Source organism: Saccopteryx leptura, chromosome 10 (genome assembly GCF_036850995.1).
Source record: "Saccopteryx leptura isolate mSacLep1 chromosome 10, mSacLep1_pri_phased_curated, whole genome shotgun sequence".
Classification (NCBI taxonomy): Eukaryota; Metazoa; Chordata; class Mammalia; order Chiroptera; family Emballonuridae; genus Saccopteryx; species Saccopteryx leptura.
The window spans coordinates 72945685-72959478 of record NC_089512.1 but is presented as its reverse complement, the minus strand read 5'-3'; positions in this window follow the sequence as shown (position 1 = coordinate 72959478).

Here is a 13794-nt window from a genome sequence, read left to right as displayed (position 1 = left end):
TCAGGAGAACAAAAATTATTATATTAAATAAATATATTTAAGTATTTATTCGAATCAAGTTATCTGATTCCCAGTTTGCCGTAGGGTCAGGAACTTGTCAGTCATTATTGGTATTTCTGCTTTCCGAGGGTTGTGCAAAGGTCCAAGGGACCTTGGGGTTGTACCCAACTCCAAGCATAGGGAGATGGGAGGAGGGAGAGGCAGGACACTGTTCATCTGCTAGGCATCTGTGGCACACTGCTCCCAAGGAGAGGTTCCATGGCTGCCAGGTTCTGCAGGGGAAATAAGAATCTTGGGCTAGTCCTGAAGCCCTTGAGTCAGTGTTCCTGTCCCTGGGTTCCCTGGGTAGGCACCACTCCTCCCCACCCCAGGGACACAGCCTTAGATAGATCTGCTCATCTCAGTCCCCACTGAGCTTCACCATATGTTCAGGCTCTTCACAGTTCTTAGAACTACTGCTTTACTGCCTATCTTTGACCCTATAAGTTTGGACTTTTAGTCCTATATCTTCTAAAAGCTTAGGCTTTTGAAAAGAGCAAGAACAGTGTTCTCTTTGGGCAACTTTGTCTATCAATCTGGAGCTGGAGGAGAACATGACACAGGAAATATCAAGGGTCTGGTTACTTCTTGGAACAGAGAGAGGGAAGAAGCATGGGGAGAATAATGGCTAAAAATATTTAAATAGTATCTCAAATGTAAAAAACAAATATGACCACACCACTCTCTAAACTACATATTTTCAGTGCTTGCCATCACCTACCTGATAAAGCATATATCCATTATTGACAAAGACCATTTATGGTATTGCTCAATAAACTCCATACAAGTTCTTTACAGACTTTAATGTGCATCAAATTGCTTGAGGATCTTCTAAAATAAAGATTCTGATTTAGAAGGTCTGGAATAGGGTCTAAAATTCTGCATTTCTAACAACTTCTCAGGTGATAATGAGGCTCCTACTTAAAGAACCACACACCAAGTAGCAAGGGACACCGGCTTTCTCTTCTGAGCATTCCAAGCCTCCTTGGCCCACTGCTAATCTGAAGCACCTACTCTCCTATGCTATTTTCAAGCATCCACAAGTAAATATTTTAATCCTTATGTTCTGTCTACTTGGATGTCTCCCTCACAGCTTGTGACCTTCTTGAGAGTAGGAAATTCTTTACTGTTTATACACCATGGACATCCCAGTGCCAGGGATGAATAAAAGATGAATGGATGATGAATGTATGGGTGGATGGGTGGACGGATATGTGGATGGATGGGTGGATGGATGGACAGATAATGAATGAATCAGGGGCAGATCAGTCTTTCAATCTAAACATATATAGAAGTTTTACATGAATGAAATTCATGGGAGTCATTTAAAATACATTTAGCTAAACTCATGGTGACAAAGTCACATGTGTGCTCATGAAAATCTCACCAAAACATGTCAAATATCTCAAAATCTGGGGTTTTCTTCCCAGGAAGAGTACTGTGCCCTCTATTTTGGCCTTTAACCATGCCAGAGAGATGGCAATATAATTTGCTCTTAAAAAGCTGTTTGAGATGTCTTCCTCTGCAGTCCTGTGTATGCACTTTTATTCACCCTTATGTCACTCACAACATGCACCTCAGTTTCTATCACCCAGCTGCTGGGTCACAAACTAAATTATAGCAACAAGATCAGCTAGACTTTGTGAAGCACTTTTTACCATTCAGGAACTCTGTTGATTACTTCTAAAAAATCTCTTTTAAACTGCACAACAAAGCCAACATAGGTTACAGATGAGGAAACTGAAATTAAAGAGGTTTTAAGTTAGCTACCCAAGATCAAATAGCTGGAAGGAGAATGGAACTTAGAAGCCAGGACCCTCGGACCCCAGGGGTTATACTTGGAAGCCCTACATCACAGTGCCTCCCAGGGAACATGTTTTGGTCACCCATGGGCACAACATTCAAAGCCTTTGGGACATTGATTTGGATAGAACTTTGGATTTGTCACCACCTGCTGGATGACCATTGGGAATTTTCATCTTTGAAAACTTCTTGACAAAGGTTAGTAAATAGCATGTTAAACTACCCAAAGAATTCCACAAAGCCCACAGCCTCCCTAGACTTGAAGTGTTTTTCTAGTGCTACTTACAATTTCTGGATGTCTATGGCCGTACCACCCTGAACGCGCCTGATCTCATCTGATCTCGGAAGCTAAGCAGGGTCGGGCCTGGTTAGAACTTGAATAGGAGACATTTTCTGGAAAGATGATGCTTTCAGGTAAAAACCCACAAAGTCTGCAGCCTTCAATCAGCTTTCTGAACAAATTGTGCTAAGTCCACTCAGCAAAGAACTCTCATTCAACCTCCTCCTGTGGATTCTTTGTTCTATTTTGTTCATCTCCCTCCTGCTCCGTCCATAAAAAAACCCAGCTTGCACCAAAAGAGAAGGATGGGTTTTTGAGGACAGGGGTCCCCCCATCTTCTGAGGGGGCCAGCACTTTAATGTAATTCTTTCCTTCTCACCAGCACCTGTGTCAGGTAATTGGTTTTCATGGCTACAAGCAGCCAAACTTCGGGTCACTTTCTCCGGTTTCAGTTCTGAAGATATAAACGGATATGTTTATCAGCAGCTGTCTGTCTGGTGGGATTGTCAGTGGTTTTATTTTCTTCTCTTTGCTTATTTTTTTCTCTCCTGTATACATGGATTGCTTTGTGGTAAGGAAAAAACCCACATACAATCAAAACAGAGGTGATGAGAAGGGTAGAGTGGAGACAGTGTTTAATACCAGCCAGGTTATGAGAAGGGAGCTCAGTGCGCTGTTTAAATTCTTTCCCACAGGAGCTCCTGGAAAGGGCTGGGCACCTCGGTCTGGCATACAGAGTCAACACCAGCCAGTGGGAAGAGGGTTAAACAGTAAGCTGGGCAACTCGACTGGGCTCAGTTTTCTTTTCTTTTCTCCTTTTTATTGAATTTATTGGGGTGGCATTGGTTAATAAAATTATACAGGTTTCAAGTGTACAATTCTATAATACGCCATCTGTACCTTGTACTGTGTCTGCCACCTGAAGTCAAGTCTCCTTCCATCTCCATTTATCTGCCCTTTGCTTTCTTCCACCTGCCCGACCCCCCTTCCCTCTAGTAATCACCATACTATTATCCATGTCTGGTTTTTGTTTTTATTTTGTTACCTAATCCCTTCACCTTTTCCACCCAGACCACTCCCCCAACCCCTTCCTCCCTGACAATTCTTAGTCTGTTCTCTGTAACACTGGGCTCACTTTTCAAGTTCATTCACAGTTAAAGTCCAACTTTAACTGCCCAGTGCCATCAGACTTGCACTAAAAACAATACAGTGTGTGCAGAAGCCCTCCGATAGTCCTCAAGGCTGTCTGAGATGAAGCAGATGCCAATGGTTTTTATGTAGATAAACAAATGCAATCTTTTCCAATGGACAGAATTTGAAAATGATGTTTAAGTTTTCTCTAGCATTCAAGATAGTCACAAATTTCAGTATTTAGCTAAATAGTGGGCTGGGTAGGGAGATCTGAGGCCACCTCTAACATTTGGTAGAAAGAGGTAAATATCACAGTGTACCTGCCACACAGACTCTGAGAAAGAATGGTTGGACCTGTGGCTTCAAAGGCAGCTTAGAATTAGATTGAGAAGGATCTACAATTTGACTTTTTCTAGGTAATGTGGAGCCACTAAAGTTTATAAACAGTAGACTTGTATAGCCACATCTTTGTCTGAAAGGTAACTACACGTCTACGGCCATACCACCCTGAACGCTCCCCATCTCATCTGAAAGGTAACTACACTCATCCACAGAATTGAGACTCTAAAATGTCCCATGAATAAACCAGTCTTCCACCTAAAAGAGTGACTGTTAAAAGGACTTAATGAGAAAAGTACAACATACAGTCTAGTATTTATTGCTGATGTGGTCACCTCAGTTTTAAATGATACAACCTCACTTATACACTCTACTAGGGGTCCCAAACTTTTTACACAGGAAGCCAGTTCACTGTCCCTCAGACCGTTGGAGGGCCACCACATACAGTACTCCTCTCACTGACCACCAATGAAAGAGGTGCCCCTTCCGGAAGTGCGGAGGGGGCCAGATAAATGGCCTCAGGGGGCTGCATGTGGCCCCACAGGCCGTAGTTTGGAGATGCCTGCTGAGTGACTCTACTATCACAAAGGGCTAAATTGTCCAGACTCCCACCCATAAGGAGCTCTAATTTATGCCTGAAGTGAGCCTCTCAGAATCCCTCCCACAAAGCCTTTATCAATGAAATGTGGATTTCTACAATAAATAAGATGTTATGGTCTTAAACAATCTTTATGGTCATTTTTACAAAAAGGGATGGTTTCTAGCTATAAATATATAATATAAAATATAAAAAACATCTCAATTTATATAATTATGAATTAAAACTCTGTATTATAAGTGACAGAAACCCAACTGAAACTAGTATAAGCAAAATCATATAACTAGTATCCTACAATCATATAACTGAGAAACCAAAAGGTTAATAGACAGGCATATTGATCTAGAGGCTCAAGTAAAATGAAAGGAATTCTGTATCTCTCTCCATTTCTTCTATTTTCCTAAGTCTGTGTAACTTCATTCAAATATGTCCTCTCTTGATTGTGGCAAACTGTAGCAGCCCCGCACTCATATCCTGAATGTTTAGGATTCTCGGTAATAAGAACAAGCTATTTTTTTATAGTTAAGGCCAAGGAGACTTGGAGAAGACTCTGCAGAACTAAAATGGTCCAAGTGCACACCTATAAACCAATCGCATTATCTAGGGGACATGCTTATCTAATTAGCAGATCTAAGTCCGTGTCTACCATTGAGTAAATTGTTCCCTTACAGAAAAATAAATAGGTTCTGTTTCCAGAAGACATAGGATGATGTGGTGCCAAGCAAAGAAGAACAAGATATGTGATAGATTTTGCAGATTGGCTCATGCCTCTCCACTCAATCCCCTTGTAGCATGCCCTACTGGACACTGGAGGCTAGAAAGCTAAAAGCTACTAATCCCAGACTCCCTTATAGCTCAGGTCTCTTCCAGGAGACATACTCATGCAAAATTTAGCAGCTTATGTTGTTTATTCTGGCAAATGCATTCATGGAGGCGTTTTGGTGAGATTATTAAAGATGATCTCCAGCTTCATGGGTAGCAAGAAAAATAATTGATGGCATCTAATTTGCCGGAAAAGGTCATGGCTGAGACAATCTGGTCTTGGAGCCAATCGCTGTGGCAGCAGCTTTCTAATCATTGGGGTGGTAATATCTCCTTTGGCAAACCACTTTTGCGATGTAGTTTTGGAGATATTCCACAAAAGCCCAGCCTACAGCCTGTTCCTCCAGTCCTTCCAAGGAATTTGTGAGCCCCCAAGTGTCTCTATATTTAGTCCCTTTCTATTTGAATTAGGTAGATTATTTTCTGTTATCTGCAGCTAGACCCTGAACAATGCAGTTATCCAAACAAAAACTTTATTTTCTTTTAATTTTAATTACAGTGACATTTAACATAATAATATTAGTTTCAGGTGTACAACATAGTCGTTAGATATTTATACAACTTACAGGGTGATTCCCCAATACAAAAACTCTTATGTAATTCTTACAGACTTAGATTCCAGCTAGTGGAGTTACCTATACTTTCCATGAGCTTATTCCATTACTAATGGGCCTCAGTAGTTTGAAATGTACTTATTTATTCTGATATTCTATACTTCACCAATTCACTCTTCATCTGTATATAATTTGCTGTTAAACTCATCTCTTGTTAATTTTGATTATTGTAGTTTTCAATTCCCATGCTTGTGTTTGGTTCTTTTAAAACTTATTGTGTCATTTTTCCAGTTTTCTGACAAGATTTTTAATTTTCCAAGCATAGTTACTTTAAAATGTGTTTGATCTTGCCAACTTTTGGATAGGGCCTAACTTAATTGTCCATTGTTTTGTCTGTAATTAGACATGTGTAGTCTCTTTGTGTACCTGGTTATCTGTAGCTATAAATGTATTTGAAAAAGTGTTCACAGAAATAATTTAAGAAATCATGTTATCTTCTCCCAAAGAGGATTTTCCATTTACTTTTGACAGGCAACTAGAGGCATTAGGAATCTAGAATTACCTCTATCCAATTTTAGATCATGCAAAGGTGGGTCGCAGCTCCGTTTTCCACCCATTATGTATAGCCTTTACTGGTTCTCTACCCACAGTGGGTGCTGAGCTCCAACTTTTGTCCCTCAAGCCCCATCAGGGTATCAGAAACAACACTGAGCTCTCTTGAGTCTTCTAGATTCAAGTGATTCTCTTCTAGAATCAGCAAGTGCACCAAAAAGTGCTGGTTTTCCCTCTAGACTAGGGTTTGTCTCCTGCATCTTGGTCTGATAGTTTCACATAACCTAGTTAGCTCTCTTAAGTCATCAAACAGATTTTTTTATAAATAATAGTTTGCCCAGATTCTGGGTTGTCACTGAGAGAGTTGTTCCAAATTATAAAATCTGCCATAATCCAGGGACATTTTCCTTTTTAGGAATCCAGCGGTAGCTTTTCAGACTCAGTCTACCTCAGATTTATACAGAAACTCAAGAGAAAATTACAAACTTGAGTAGAATGTTCTAGCTATTTCTAAGTGGTAGAAAATTAACCTGGGTACACTTAAGAGATGAACCAACCATTTGAGGGAGTTAATAACCGAGAACTTCTGTCTTCCTTCAAACAAAGCAGTGACTACAAACTCCCTGGTCAAGGATTCCTCTTTTCACAGGGAGACAGGCTGCTCTCACACATGAGGCAGTGGCTTGAGTCACTTCATTGCTGACAATTGCTTTGCTTTCTCCTCAGTCCTGACAAGCTCAGAGGTTCTGGAATGGTTCTCCCAGGAAGCTTTTTGTTGTTGTTGTCATATTTCATTTTTAGTTGGCAGGGCTTTAAACATGTGCTTTGGGTATAAAGGATTTCCTCTCAGTGAATAAAAATTAAAGTAAGGAAGGGGCTGGACTCAAAATATGTTTTACAACTATTTAAAATGTAAATATAGGTGCTGGCTGGTTGGCTCAGTAGTAGAGCATGGGCCCAGAGTGTGGATGTCCTGGGTTTGATTCCCAGTCAGAGCACCAGGAGAAACTCCCATCTGCTTCTCTACCCCTCTCCCTCTCGCTTCTCTCCCTCTCTCTCTATCTCTCTCTCCTCCTCCTGAAGCCATGGTTCAATTGGAGCAAATTGGCCCCAGGAGCTGAGGATGGTTCCATGACCTCTGCCTCAGGGGTTAAGAAGAGCTCAGTTGCTGAGCAATGGAGTAACACCCCAGATGGGAAGAGCATCACCCCCTAGTGGGCTTGCCAGGTGGATCCTGGTCAGGATGCATGCAGGTGTCTGTCTCTGCCTCTCCTCCTCTCACTGAATTTAAAAAAAACATGTAAATATGTAAGAGATTTCATCATCTTTTGTATGTTTTGCTTTGGCATTTTGTAAGAAATGCTCCTTCAGAGGAACTTTTGCCTACATTTAATCCTTATAAAAAATCTGACCTGGTCTAAGCTTGGATCTCTAACTATATTTTGAGAAATCATTTGCTATTGCATGGTGCTGAGGGATAACAATCACAAAGCTTAAAGCCATGTTAGTAGCAAAAATAGTGCAAGAGCATCCGGGAAGCCCCAGATGTTCTGGTTTTGCTTTATTGACATTCCTTCCTACAAGAAATAGCACCCCTCCACACTTTTCCTCTGGCAAACAGAGTCATTCTCACTGAGAAATCTGCGAACAGTTCCCACAAAATACCAAGGGCTACTGTGTTGATTGCATTTTTTAAGCAACCAAAAATAAAATATCAGTTGTAAAATCACACAAAATTATTCATGGAAGGCAATAATTTTTAACAGATTGGGGAAGGATAGAGAGGCTGGTCATCAAAGTTGCCTAGGAAAGAGTTGTTTTTTCTTAATGAGCCACCCTATAAATTATTAACATGGAGGTGACATACAGAACAATAAGACATTGTCAAAGGATGAAAACATTAAACGGCATGTAAAATGAGTCTGACTTGTGGTGGCACAGTGAATAAGGCATCAACCTGGAACACTGAGGTCACCGGTTTGAAACCCTAGGCTTGACATAAGAGAGTTGATGCTTCCTGCTCCTCCCCCTTCTCTCTCTCTCTCTCTCTCCTTTCTCTCTAAAAATGAATAAGTAAAAATCTTTTTAAAAAAATAAAAGTCATATAAAATGAATGTCAGAGAACACAAGAATCTTGGTCTTTGAAGGTTAGTTTTTCCATATGGACGAACCTGTGCAATAGAAAGCAGTATTTTTATCACAAAAGCAGAGTAAAAGTGAGCTCAATGCCCAGCATTGTCACTTACTAGTTGAACACATTTCACAGCCCTCCTATACCTGTTTTCTCATCTCTAAAATGGGATTAACAATGATTGCCATTGCGAAACCAGTTGCATATGAAGAACTTAGAATGGTCACTGGCATGAAGTAAGTGATCAATGTTGTTGATGTTACATTATTATTAAGTCAGTTTCCATGAAACCCGAAGTACAAGTGGCAACATGAATTAGTCCCCAGGCAAACTGACATTAGCCAAGGAGGAAGAGAGTACAGTGCCTTACAGCATTATATTAAAACATCTTTAAATCAAAATCCACTAATTTATATCAGCAGTGTTAATAAAAAATGCCTTCTTGACATTTTCCTTTGAACTGCTGATTATTTTCAGTGAGTGAGAGAGATACAGAGACAGAGACAGATAGACAGACAGACAGGAAGGGAGAGAGCTGAGAAGTATCAATTCGTAGTTTGGCATTCTTAGTTGTTCATTGATTGCTTTTCATATGTGCCTTGAACAGGAGACTCCAGCTGAGCCAATGACCCCTTGCTCAAGCCAGTGACCTTGGGCTCAAGCCAACAACCATGTTCAAGCTAGCAACCCCATGATCAAGCCAGATGAACCTGTGCTCATGGTAGCAACCTCAGTGTTTCAAACCCTGGTCCTCAGTGTTCCAGGTCAATGTTTTAACTACTGTGCTACCACCTGGTCTGGCTATACAATAAGATAAGAGTATCTAAATACTTCCAACAGTATCCAGACAGGTATCCAGATTTCTGAGAAATGTATCTTTTCCCAGATATAACTCTCTCCCCTGTTATACTTTCCATCAAAAAATCATCTGCCCTGACTTCAGCTCCCAAAGCAACAGTCACCAAAATATTCCTTGGAGATGACGCAAAGATGACGTTAGTCTGTGTGACTCTTTCTCCTTTAATAAACAGTCTAGGCATACTCACAGCCATCCCCCAAGCTCGCACTCATTTCCCAAGAGGCTTGGCAACCCTCTTCTAAAAACCTGGAACAAACATTAAGAGTCTTAAGTGATATAAAGGCAACCAGGTTTGGGAAAGCCTTCAGAAAAGCTAATTTTGCATTCACAAAGGAGATGCAGAAGTCAAGTCCTGCCAATGGGTGAATTTACAATATATAATTCTTTCAGAATGAGATATGCAAATTAAATCAATTAAATCCTGGCTGTGCTTGGCCATTCTAATGCACACACTCATCACCACATTAATTGAAATGGCACTGGAGGAGTCTTAAATTCAGGTAACATGTCTGAGATAATCAACAGACAATGCATTCATATTAGGGCTGAGTAGGAAGAGCTGATTCTAAATCATTCAAGGATCCAGCAATGCATGTGAGAGAGGTTAGTCATGTGGGGCCAATAACCAAAACCAGAGCTCTATTTTTCAATTATATTGGCAAGAGGATAACCCTCTCAGTTGTAAAGCTCTTTTATTTTTTAATCCTCTGGACACTGAGCAGGCATGAGGGTGAGGAAAAGCAGTAACTGAAACCTTGACTTAGCAAGAGCTCAAGAGAATGAAATTTCAGAATAAAACTGAGCCCATAGCTAGAAGTCAAGCCAGACAGTCCTCAACCACATACCAGTAGTCACTCAAGACAGAAACCTGGTTGTTATCCTGGATTCCTACCATTCTAATGATCCATTTCCACCAGCCAATCCCAGATCCTCCTTTTTCTGCTTCTGTTTTACTCATAATCCATAAGTGTTTCCCAATCTCCTCCAGCACCACCACCCGAGACCAAGCCACTGCCCTGTCTCCTGTGGACTTCTGTAATCGCTTCCTCACTGGTTTGCCTGATTACACTTTTGTTTACCTCCCATCTATTCTCCTTGTGGAAGGCATAGTGGCTTTTATAAATAAAAATCTGTCATGTTACTTCTTGCCTTAAAAACTCCATAGTTTCTTATTGCACTTTGAGTAAAAATCAAACTTTGTATTACAATCTAATTGACCAATCATAATGAGCCACTTTCTGCCTCTCTAACCTATCTGGGTGCCCAATTTCCTGGCTTCCTTCTCCCCTCAAGCTTTTCACTTCCCAATTATAACCGCTCTGGCCACCTTTCAGTCCTCAAATATACCACACTCTTTCTTCTCTCAGAGTACTGGTTATACTGTTTTCTCTGTCTGGAACACTTTTCCCTACTCCCCCTACCCTCATCCCTAACCTCTTTCTATGGCAGGCTCCTTCTGATTTTACTGGTCGCACCTTAAATATGGCTTTCTCAATGAGCCTTTCTCTTACCACCTGCCCAAAGAACATTTGTTTTCTACTCCAAAGACCAACATCATGCAATACCACCTCCCCGAAGAAAGTTTGATATTGTCTTCTAGGATTTCCACATTATGTGCTTTAGTTTATTTCAAGAGGCTGAGAAACAGAAACTCGATGTTACTCTGGCCACCTCAAGCCTATCAATGCTCCTTCAGTAGCAGTGAAAGATGAACTCCTCACTGCTCCTGTTGGGACCTATTTCCTCTCTTAGCAGGCAGGGACCCACTTGAACCAATTTGCCTTCAAACCAGTAAACAGGTGAGGCCATTTAGCTTCACACTTAGTACCACTGATTTGCTGAGTACATTCTAACAAGTTTTAGTGACCTAACCCACTCATTTTTGCAAACAGAATTGAGACTATGACACAAAAGAGGTATTTATATATACAATGGATGCCACCTCTCTATCAAACAGTCCATCAAATTGCTAATTTTATATATTTGCTTTTAAATGTATTTTTTCAACTAGAACCTATTTTCTTTTTATCCACCTTTGGAGTTGAAGAAGAGAAATCTGGGTTGGGGTGATAATTATAAACGTATTATACCTCCTTCATACTAATTTACTAGTATAGATAACTGGCAATATTCTAGAATTCAACTTTGCTTCTTTCCTCCTTTGTGATTTATTCCCTTTATCGATCAGAGTTCCTAGTTCCAGGAATACAAAACCAAATCTCAGTGTCTGGAGATAAAGTGGAATTTATCAGAAACACACAGAATCAACCAGAAATTCAAGCAGGATGGGAAATGTTCAGGAGACATGGGACACTGGAAAGTTGGAATTATAGGAATATTGTGGCCAGTTACTATTGCCACAAACCCAAATACATCACCATGCTCACTGCTGGTGCACCCTATGTGAGTGCTAATGAACCCTTCTTTATGTCCTTTGCTTAAGATTGCAAGTCCTTGGAGAATATGGTGAGCTAAGCTAGCTCATATGCCCAGCAACCAGGCAACAGGGAGCCACAAAGTTTGGCTCCCGGGGTGAGGGCTGTGGTGTACAACCCAGGTCCTCACAGCCTAGCCCCAGCGATGTTGGCTGCTGATGGTTTACAGAGGTGAGCCTTGCCCTGCAGATGTGAGATAGAGATTCATCCAGATTCATTTCTCCATTGTGTCCTTTGAGAGTCACCAGACCCACCTTGACCATTTCCTGTCCCTGTCATGATTAGAGTTGTACACTAAACTTGATTCAGAATGTCAGGTATTGTTCTCCTAGTCTTCCTTGCATGGATGTATATTGCTTCTGCCCAGCACTACTATTTGCAAACCCAGCACCGCAGTTCGCCAGGCTACAGATACACTTCCTGGGGAACAGAGCCCCACCTTTACTCCAAACACAGCATCTCTTGGCTTTGGCTCTTCCTTGCTTGTTAACCTTGAACAAGTTAAGTTTTCTGAGCCATAGGTTTTTTATCTATAAAATGATGAATGTTTACTTTGCAAAATCTTCATGAGAATTAAATGAAATAAGTGATTTTACTTCTGTGTGTCCTCATGCTCTTGGAATTCCTTCTTCCTTTCTTTCTCTGTGGATGTAAATCCTACCATTTTTATTTACAAAACATCCAAAAAGGCATTTGGATAAACTTATATCAGTTACACAGTGGTCATTTAATAAGGAATCATTTTTCTTTTATTTTTATTTTCTCAGGCACGCCATCATCATTTTTATAAATATTTATTAATTTATAATTAAAAGAAATTATGGACATGATCATAAAAAAAATAACATAAATATTAAAAATGGACAATGGTCTTAAAAACAGTTACTAAAAATGTGTTTAGTGTTTACTATATGTAAACCCAAATATATGTTTCAGTTACATCATCTTTTATGAAACATCAGCTAATCCCTCTGACTTCCACTGACTATGCATCCACGAAATGGCACACATCGGTGTGTCTATTATCTTTACAGATCATCACAGTCCATTAATACATGTTGCAATGCATGTATTTCCAAAACACTATTTTAAACCAGGAACAACTTTCATTTTGAGAATAGGGTGACTTCAGCCCAGAGAATAAATGATTGTCCAAAGCCACACAGTCAAAAGGAAACAGAATGGAAGCTAAAATTTAGATTTTGAGTCCAAAACCAATATACTTTCCTCTAGTCCACAAATGGAGTGTTATTTCAAAACTAGGTTACCTTTTCCTTAGATCCATGGTGAAAACTTTGGGTTGTATATTTAAAAAAAAGAGAGAGTGTGTTAGTGTCATTTTAGCGATGGTTGAAAGTCATTTGGATGCCAGAAATGGAAACCCACTCAAGTTACCTTAAGAGGAGTTTGGTTTTTTGTTGTTGTTGTTTTTTAAGAATCAAAAGTATCTTATGGAGATACAATATGCTGATGGGAGGTGGTTGAAGGATGGATATAAAAAGTGAAGGCATTAAGAAATACAAATTGGTTGTTACAAAACAGTCCCAGAGATGTAAAGTACAGCCTAGGAAATATAGTCAATAATATTCTCAAAACTATGCATGGTGTCAGATGAGTATGAGATTTAATGAGCTGACTACTTAATAAATTATTTAATGTCTAATCACTGGGGTGTACACCTGAAACTAACATAATATTGTATGTCAGCTGTAATTAAAAAAATTTTTAAATGATTTTAAAAAAAGTCTGCTGAGAAACTGAGACTGGAAAAGAAAGTTCTTATCTGTCTCACTCTTCCTCATTCTTCACCACCATGTAGCCTCCTGGTCTCTCACTTCTATTTCTCTTCCCACATGTGAAAATTCTTACAGAGACAGAGAGAGAGAGTCAGAGACAGACAGGAATGGAGAGATGAGAAGCATCAATCATTAATTTTTTGTTGCACATTCCAACACCTTAGTTGTTCATTGATTGCCTTCTCATACGTGCCTTGACTGCGGGCCTTCAGCAGATCGAGTAACCCCTTACTTGAGCCAATGACCTTGGGCTCAAGCTGGTGAGCTTTTGCTCAAAACAGATGAGCCCTCGCTCAAGCTGGCGACCTTGGGGTCTCGAACCTGGGTCTTCCGCATCCCAATCCAACGCTCTATCCACTGTGCCACCGCATGGTCAGGCTGCAAATTCTTCTTAAATCCAGTTTTCTCTGCTTCCTCACAACCATAACCTTATGCTGCTTCCCAGTTCCAATGCC